The 9,765-nt window shown below is 35.0% G+C and overlaps 1 long non-coding RNA gene across 1 annotated transcript; it reads left to right on the forward strand.

The window, feature by feature from the left end:
- The first annotated feature begins 291 nt into the window (after window positions 1-291).
- LOC144963377 (uncharacterized) lies at window positions 292-4,685 on the forward strand. Its single transcript, XR_013643621.1, has 2 exons — window positions 292-385; window positions 2,320-4,685. It is a non-coding gene; the product is annotated as an uncharacterized LOC144963377 (long non-coding RNA).
- Window positions 4,686-9,765: the final 5,080 nt, after the last annotated feature.

Consider the following 9,765-nt stretch of genomic DNA (forward strand, 5'->3'; position numbering starts at 1 on the left):
CACACACACATACAGAGAGAGAGAGAGAGAGAGAGAGAGAGAGAGAGAGAGAGAGAGAGAGAGAGAGAGAGAGAGGAATTCAGTCACGCAATGTTTACTTGCAATACGAAAATCACTGCAAATTCAAGTTAATTTTTTTCTCTCGACTGGATACACAATTACTGTTATCATCATTGCTTTTATTTCTTTCTAAAATAAATCTTTCTTCATAATATCCCCCCCTTTTTTTTTTTAAATCTTCTCTGTAAATATTAAAAGGGAGAAGACTCTGGATTATAAATCTAACAAACTAGGAGGAAATGGGCGTCGCCGTCAACAATCAACAAGTCTTAAGTCAAATAAAAAGAAGTCCTTTATATTTAGACCATTGAAGGACGTAAAAAAGGTAAACCCACCCACATTTGCGCAAAATTACTGTTTTCATACATTCTAAAAGGAGACTTCCAATCCTATTTAATCCAATCCATACTGTTGCTGGACCAATGTGTTGATTCACTTGGGAGTGGGGTACTCACTTTAACATTAACTGATAGATAGCAGCACTTCCTTCTTATTATTATTTTTTTTTTTAGTATTTAATTGGGGGGGGGGGGGGCATCTTTTTTGTATTTTTTTCCAATGAGACTTTTGCCCTTCACTATTAGGAACTCGTGGAAAGACTCCCAAATCTTCAGTTTTCTGTTTGCTCCTTCACTCTTTCAATGTTATCCAATTTCTTTCGGCCACCATGTTTGTTACCCTTTTCCCGTTGTCATAGTTGTTATGGAAAAATCTGGAGGTCCGCCCTGGGTGTCGTCAAGATTTCTTTTCTGACCTTCCTGTCCACCCAATAGTAATTGGGTAGCTGGGTCTTATAGATCTGGTAGAAAGTACTTTGTGATAGACTGGCGTCCTTTCAAAAGGGTAGCAAGCAATTGCTACTGTCCTTTTAATGCTATGGATAAACTCCGGCTCCATGGGCTTAATGGCTCTGAAGAACTACTAGTCTGCAAAGGAGAGCACCCGTCAATCATAAGTACTTTATGGTAGATTATGAAGCAGGCTGTTTAATTGTTTGTGTGTGTGCGTGTGTGTGTTTGTGCGTGTGTTTATTTTTGTTCTTGTTTGTTTTTATAGATCTAATATTTGTTTGCACCTGCTTACAATCACGATAGAAAAATTAAAATTGAGGGTATTGGTTCAAACAGGGATCAGAAGCAATCCATCCGAACGTATAGCCTGAGGTCCCATCCGAACGTATAGCCTGAGGTCACATGAAACTCTCATCCAGACATAAGATCTCCTCCACCAAAAGGTTTATGGTTTTTCCTAGAGTTTAACAGCGCCATGGGTGTTGCAATCAAATGCTAAAACAAAAGAAGAAAAAAAAAAGTAAAAATATTAAAAAACAAAACAAAAGATAACAAACAAAAAGCAACTTATCAATAACTAAATCTATACCAATTAGTAACTGAGAGATGATCTTCAAAAGGGAAAATATATCATCTCCCATAAAAATAAAAAGGCCTTACAATGGGCATGATCTATATTCCCTTTCCATGTGCTCTAGGTCATTGGTCACATTGCAAAATGTGCTCAAATCGACCCACTTAGTGAAAAGTGTTCACAGCTTTTTAAATATCTAACATCACGATTGGTCATTTGATTCAGCTTGACACACGGGTATGTTTATATCATTTGTAAACAAAGCAGCGTGTTTACATTTGTTAAGAGATATTCAATCGTTGGACAGCAACAAATCATGTGATTGATGACTTGGTTGGACGAAAACATAAATATAGATCGCTCCCATTGACTGTTTACTGTTTACTCCCCATATTTGGCTTGTTTTCAAGGGTTAACCACCGTAGTTTTACATCCCTTGTTTTTTTTTTTACATAACTCAATCTTTTAGCTATTAAGGGACTTTCAATTGATTGTAATGACCAATAAACCTATTGCTGTTACTATTATTATTTAACATAAATTTCATTTTTATAAGTGGTGTGATTTTTCTAATTTCAAAAACAATTTGCTGTTGGTTGTCAACTATGACTCTGACTGACGCCATTATTACTTACTGTGTTTCCCATCACTTTTGATATTGCAAGTGATGGCAAACATTATGTTTCATCTGGTTATAGTAAAGTATCTTTGGTTAGGGTTGAGGGGGGGGGGGATCCCCCTGATGATATTATTAATAATAAAACTACGGAAGTCCTTCCACCAGTGCACCATATTTTTAAAAAAAAAAAAGAATATTTTCTTAATAATTTTAAAGGAACCAACCCATAAGAATCTTTTATGTTTTAAATCAAATTTCTTTCTCATTTTATTCAGGTCAAGAGTCTAGAGTGATTGCGAACACGAGTGATGGTACAGTATCATGAAACATACCACAGGCCTCCACAAACATGAACCACAGCCCTCTACAAACATGAAATGACAACAACTTAAGGTGGATGTTTGACTAAATAATGTGGTACACATTTAAGAATGAACGACTTCGTAACAATTGTGCCAAATTCAGATGTATTATTTGACTGGGACAACACTTTGAAAAAAATTGTAAAGAATCCCTATGGCGGCCCTCCTAGCTTATACTCATCAGTATCTGAGGAGATTTTGGACCAACTGATACATATAATGAATTGCAGATTATTTATTTTAACAGCTATTAGTAATAGTAGTTTAGGCTGTCAGACTTTGAAAATAGAAGTGGAAAAGCTCAACCTGAAGAATTACTTTCTCTTACCAGGACAGACAGATCATTGTTATAAGCAAGAAACTACATGCAGTTCCTTCTGGCGTTGGGGCAATGCTATCACTTGTGGAGCAACACCTAAAGCAGATGCTTATCTGAATTGCGTGCTCAGAGAAGAATGTTTGGACAGACCAGTGTATTTTTTTGATGATGAAATCAATAATATTGATGACTTTAAGATGACTTTACCCGAAAGTACAGTCTATCATGTCACAAATGAAGTGCCTATTATTTTATCAATGTAATCCCACCCCCACCCCCCCCCCCTCTTTTCTTGTTATATGATAGGACAAAGTAGGGCCAGGGGTGGGCATTTCAATTTACAGCTCGTTTTTACTTAAATTTTTTGTGAATAGACATTGATTTTTAAATATTTAGTTTATCTCATTGCGCAAAAGAATAAGTGATATCATTGAATTAGAAATAGATCAACACCAAATGAAGTCAATAATTTAAACAAAAATTTTTTAGCATTGTGATATAGATGTATAGTCATAAACATACTTTGATGAAAAATCATATTTACATCAATAGCAAAGCTTTATAAGCACAAACATTAAACATGTATTCTATCTATGCACATCATAAGTGGTATGACGGCTTATCTTCAGAACTCTTCCTCATCTGCTTCAAAACATCCCACATTGCTTTTTTCATCTTGAATTCTAAAGTTGAATCTTATCTCCCTTCTGCAAATGTGCATTTTGTTTTGTTTCTTTTTTTTATTGCTCCTCTTGTATTTCTCTTTGGCAGCAGAAATACAGAGGCTTCTACCCTTCTGCTTTTAGCAGAATCATTCTTCATAATCAGTCTACATTCCGTGATTCCGTATTTAAGGCAAAGATTCAACGTTTCAATAGAGGAGAATTCTTTACATACTAAAAACATCAGAGTGAATACGGCGGATTGGTATCATAGACGAGAATGCAGTTTATCCCCAGTTTATGTTTACCAAAACCATTATAACTCATGTCAGTTGCCATTTTGCCTCGAGAAGCAGTGTGGTGTTGTTCAATGGCAAGGTGCCGTAAAGGTCTGTCTGGCTACTGAACAGATCTCTGCCTCGTGGTGACCTTATTTTATCATTTTTTACTGAATACTGAATGAGTTCCAGTCATTGATTACTTAATTTTGTGGAGGGAAGAATGAAAGTCTTGCCTTGGTTGGGTCAATATTGATTCCGCTTTTTGATCTCAAATTCAGCTTTTTTCGTCTTCTGATTCCTCTTTGGGGCGAATGTGGGAGGCGCCCCTGGAAATGTTCTTGAACACTTATTTTTGCAAGGGCTCTTGATTCTAGAGTTTTACCACTTTCTTCAAGAACGGCTTGCATGAGTTTACATCCACAATGACTCGGCTTAAACTTCCTGCAAAAGAAAAGAAATAAGATCAACAATTTTTTGATGACTGACATAAAATAAGGAAAGATAGGCCTATACATAACGACACAAGCCCACTATACCTAAGATATGCTAGTTTCATATACTTGGGGATTGTTATGTGTGATCAGCCCTCGCCCACCTTCATCTCCACTCCCTCACTTCCATAATGGAAACATACCAGTATACCACAGGTCAATTATGCGACAGGCACGCTGTGTTGCAATGCATAATGAAATTTAACTGAGATTTGAAATAATTTTTTTCAATCTCGGTTTCTGCATGCTGAAAAAAAAAAAATCTTGTTCTTCAACTGATAAAATTGGAAGACAATATAATGCATTATGTATGCCTACCATGCAAAATGAAAGCAATCTATTTTACAGGGTGAAATTGGCTCATTTAATTAAATGACAGACCTCAAAGTGGGCATTTACTTGCTGGTTTATGCCGACTGTAGAGTATGCTGTCCAAAAGTGAATACTTGCTTGCCCTCTGCTTGAAATTTGTCTTTTTTCCAGACTGCAGTTCGCATTTTTATTATTAAAATAAACTTACATCTGATACTGTTGTATAATTTTAACTTGATATAATGGTTTGGAGCATTACTTAAATATTTGTATATATATATATATATATATATATATATATATATATATATATATATATATATATATATATATATATATATATGCACTTGAAATCTACCTCTTGCTTCCTTTCATGCAATATACATGCTTGATTCTTCAATCTTGTATATACTTTTGCATATACCAGCTGAGTTTATTTTACATTATATGGTGCTAGAATAGATTAAATATCATGCAATTATTATTTTATATTTTGTTTAAATATATTTGTTAAAAGGTGTGTATACTTTATCTGACATTGATTCATAACAAAATCCCACTTCATAATTATTATATCACTGCTTTCAATTAAGTTTCGGGACCGGGTAAATGAAAATTTAAGTGAAAAACTTATTTGCTGTTCCTCAAAATACATCCCTCTCGAGTTTATACAAGCAGTCCAACAGTGTTTTGGGCTCTCAGAGCAGTGAAGCAGGTCAAAATTGTCTGTCTTGATTCATTTGAAAAGGAAGATAAACCCAAGTTTCATCACTTACACTTATCTTTGAATTGAGATCCTTACGCTCTTTACATTTCACTAGCAATTCCTCACTCATTTCAACTCTCCGATCTCACTTTTCTGGGGTGAAACTGTGTGGTAGGACCCTTGCAACGACCTTTCTCATTCTGTAATGTTTTGTCAGAATGTCATGACATGCTCAATCTGAAATCCCACTGTCGTGTGCTTCAGAATCAATTTTATTAACTTTTTAATAGACAATGTCAATATCATATGCTGAAGGTTGTCCAGAACTAGCTTGCCTTTGGTCGACATTTCCCCTGCCTCAAACTTGGAAAATGTGCTTTGTTTTTTTAAAACAAGTTGTAGCACATTGAATGTTTCTGAAGCAGAGTTCCTGATGAGAAAACATTTTTTTATGTTTATCCATTGCTCAGAAAAGTGGTTTCTTGTTAAATTGATAATGTTAAAAAAGAATCAAACTGTCAGCTGTGTTTTTCAAAATAAAGGTCCTAAAAATGGTGTTTTAAAACGTTTGCTAAAGTGTATTGAATGGTCTTAAAAGAGTTCTCATAAAATGGAAATTTATTACCATCTCCAAACTTCCCTTCACCCCGGCACTTCTTGTTCACTGCTTAAGTTTTCTAGGCAGTCCTAAAACTTACTGAACACTTATTATTATTATTATTATTATTATTATTATATTATTATTATTATTATTATTATTATTATTATTATTATTATTTTTATTATTATTATTATTATTATTATTATTATTATTATTATTATTATTTTATTATTATTATTATTATTATTATTATTATATTATTATTATTATTATTATTATTATTATTTATTATTATTATTATTATTATTATTATTATTATTATTATTAATTGTTATTATTATTATTATTATTATTTATTATTATATTATATTATTATTATTATTATTATTATTATTATTATTATAATTAATAATAATAATAATAATAATAATAATAATAATAATAATAATAATAATAATAATAATGATAATAATAATAACAATAATAATAATAATAATAACAATAATAATAATTGACACAGGCCCTAAGCGCTTCACAGTGATATAAAACAATACATATCATAGTAAGACATATGCAGATGGAATCATGTATAATTGACAGTAACAGCAAGTCTTGCCTAGTATATATACGATAATAATTTTTCACATTTATATATTTAAAAAAAAATTAGAGTTTTTTTCTGTATGCCAGCCTTGGTTATTTATTTTATGGAATTTGAGCCACATGGATGTGTAGTCGATTGGGCTGTCTCTTTTATTCTTATGTTCTATGTTCTATGTTCTATGTTCTACACAAAGGTATTTAGGCTTGTTCTTGTTCCGAAATTACTGTTTGCCCAGGCCATAGAACTGTACAAATAGCTACTGATACAGTCAGATATAATTGTGAATGTTAATGTGAGGTCTTTCATTTTTTAATTGTAAATCACCCCTGAATAAGAGTAATAAATAAGAATTCTTGGGTGGGGTCTTTTGATCTCTCAAGGTTCTCCCATAGTGGGCGGGGAGGTACTTACTGTGTCTTCTATTTTCTTACATCTGGTTTCCAGCGTGCTTTCTGTCTTTGTGTTGGAATGAGATAACTTGGTTTTGTCCTGGTCCTGGCCAGATGCCAGTCAAATATATAATTAGTTTTGGGAGATGGTATTTTTTTCCTTGTAAATCATCTCTCTGTTATGCATTGTATTATGTTTTCTTTATATTATATATGATTTGTAAAACATTTGAGTGTATTCCTCTTAGTGGGGACCTGTGCTTGTGTCTGGATGAGTCTTTTAGTGATCTCAAACTAAGTACTTTGATAGTGTTTTTCTTGGAATCTACCTCTGTTTCTTATTTGAACCAATTCCCCTTTGTCTTACCTTTTCTTGGATGCTTTAATTGTAATTCTAGAACTTTTTACTATCCCATTTTCTTCCTTTTTACTGGCGCTGATATGACCTAAATGTGTTGCAAGTGCTGTAAAACCATTAAAAACAAAAATAAACAAACCTCTCAAGGTTGGCAGGAGGTCACTGGCTGTGTCTTCTATCCTACTATATCTATTTTCCAATGTTGCTTTTTCTCCCATAGTGCACCGGGAGGCACTTACTGTGTCTTCTATCCCCCTATGTCTGTTTTCCAACATTCTTTCTGTCTTTGTCTTGCAATGAGATTACTTGGTTTTATCCTGGCCGGAAACCCTAGCTGGGAGTGTATTCCTCTTAGTGGGGACATGTGCTTGTGTCTGGATGAGACTTTTAGGTGATCTCAAACTAAATACTTTGATAGTGTGCTCTTGGAATCTACATCTGTTTCCTATTTGACTCAATTCCCCTTTGTCTTACTTTTTCTTGGGTGCTTTAATTATTGTATTATTCTATAACTTTTTACTATCCCGTTTTCTTCCTTTTTACTGGCGCTGATATGTTAATATGTGTTGAAAGCGCGTAAAACCCTTAAAAACAAAACAAGTTGGTTTTTTTTTTGTCTTGGAATGGGATTGCTTGGTTTTGTCCTGGCCCTTGCCTGAAACTGAAAGGGAAACAGTCTTAGTGAGTCAGGGTGCTGATAGCTCAGATGGTAGAGCACTCGTCTCACACGCAAAGGGACCAAGATTGATCCCGGGTGCAGTCGAGATTTTTCCTGACCCCCCTGTCCACCCAGCAGTGAATGGGTAGCTGAGTCTGTTAGATTTGGTGGAAAGCACTTTGCGATAGACTAGCATCCTATCCAAATGGTAGCAAGCAATTGCTACTGTCCGTTTCATGCTGTAGACACCGGGATAAACTCCAGATCCATGTGCCTAATGGCTCTGAAGAACTACTACTCTTAGTGGGATCCTGTGCTGACATCTGGATGAGACTATAAGATGATCTCAAACTAAGTACATTGATAGTATGCTGCACCTACATCTGTTCCCTATTTGAACCATTTCCCTTTTGTCTTACTTTTTCTCTTGTGCTTTTAATTGTAAATCTATAACTTTTCCACTATCCATTTTCTTCCTGGCACTGATATGACCTAAATGTGTTGCCGTAAAACCCTTAAAAAAAAAATAATTCAACCCTTAAAACTAAACAAAGCAGTATCACTGGGTGGGGTTCCTGATCTCCCATAGTAGACAGGGAGGCATTTACTGTGTCTTCTATCTCCTTATATATCATGTTTTCCAACATGCTTTCTGTCTTTGTCTTGGAATAAGATTACTTGGTTTTGACCCGAACCTGGCCGGAGTCCATGGCTGGGAGGGAAACAGTCAAATGTGTAGTTTTTGGGAATTGATATTTTTTGCCTTGTAAATCATCTCTCTGCTATGCACTGTATTATGTTTTTGTCTACATATTATATTTGAACTGTAAATATTTGAATGTGTTCCTCGTAGTTGGGACCTGTGCTTGTCTGGATGAGACTTTTAGGTGATCTCAGTTTGATGGTGTACATCTGTTTCCTATTTGAACCAATTCCCCTTTGTTTCACTTTTTTGTGTGCTATAATTGTAATTCTGAAACTTTTTACAATCCCATTTTCTTCCTTTTTACTGGCGCTGATATGACCTTAATGTGTTGCGAGCGACGTAAAACCCTTAAAAACATTAAAAATCAGTATAAAAATTGGATTATTGCAACACTCCTTGGTATGACGTCTCACTCACAACATAATCGAAATGTCTACCACTCCACTCCACTCCACTCTATCCCATCGGGGGGACTCTCGGGACGCGGACTTCACGATTCAACACCACTCATCACGGTCTTGGGCCTTCCTCATTAGATTGTTCCACGTCAATCCTGTCCAATCTTTAATGTTGTCCTGCCACACTTTCCTCTGTCTTCCTCTTTTTCGGCAGCCTTCTACTGAGCCCTGCAATAATATTGTCTTGTATAAGCTTTCGTGTCTTACGAGGTGACCAAACCAAGACAATTTCCTTCTCTTTACCATTGCAAGTAGTGGTTCTTGCCTTCATTCCAGTTCTTTTACTTCGTCCAGAACACTTACATTGGTCCTATGTTCCAAATATGATATTTTTAGTAGTTTTCGGAATGAATGTCTACCTGGGTGGGGTTCTTACCTCCCATAGTGGAAAGGGAGGTACTTATTGTGTCTTCTATCCCCCTATATCTGTTTTCCAACTTGCATTCTGTCTTTGTCTTAGAATGGGATTGCTTGGTTTTGTCCTGGCCCTGGTCGGGGTCCTGCCTGGGAGGGAAACAGTGAATGCATAGTTATTGTATTGGAGATGATATTTTTTTCCTTGTAAATCATCTCTCTGTTATGTATTATTATATTTGTTCTAATTTATAATGTAAGCATTTGAGTGTGTTCCTCTTAGTGGGGGCCGTGCTTGTGTCCGGATGAGACTTATTGGTGATCTCAAACTAAGTTCATGGGTGGTATGCTCTTGGAATCTACATCTGATCCCTATTTGTTCCCAGTTCCCCTTTGTCTTACTTTTTCTCGGATGCTTTAATTGTAATTTCTAGAACTTTTACTATCCCATTTTCTTCCT

Source organism: Berghia stephanieae, chromosome 1 (genome assembly GCF_034508935.2).
Source record: "Berghia stephanieae isolate SIO BIC M18660-M18661 chromosome 1, UCSD_Bste_1.3, whole genome shotgun sequence".
NCBI lineage: Eukaryota > Metazoa > Mollusca > Gastropoda > Nudibranchia > Aeolidiidae > Berghia > Berghia stephanieae.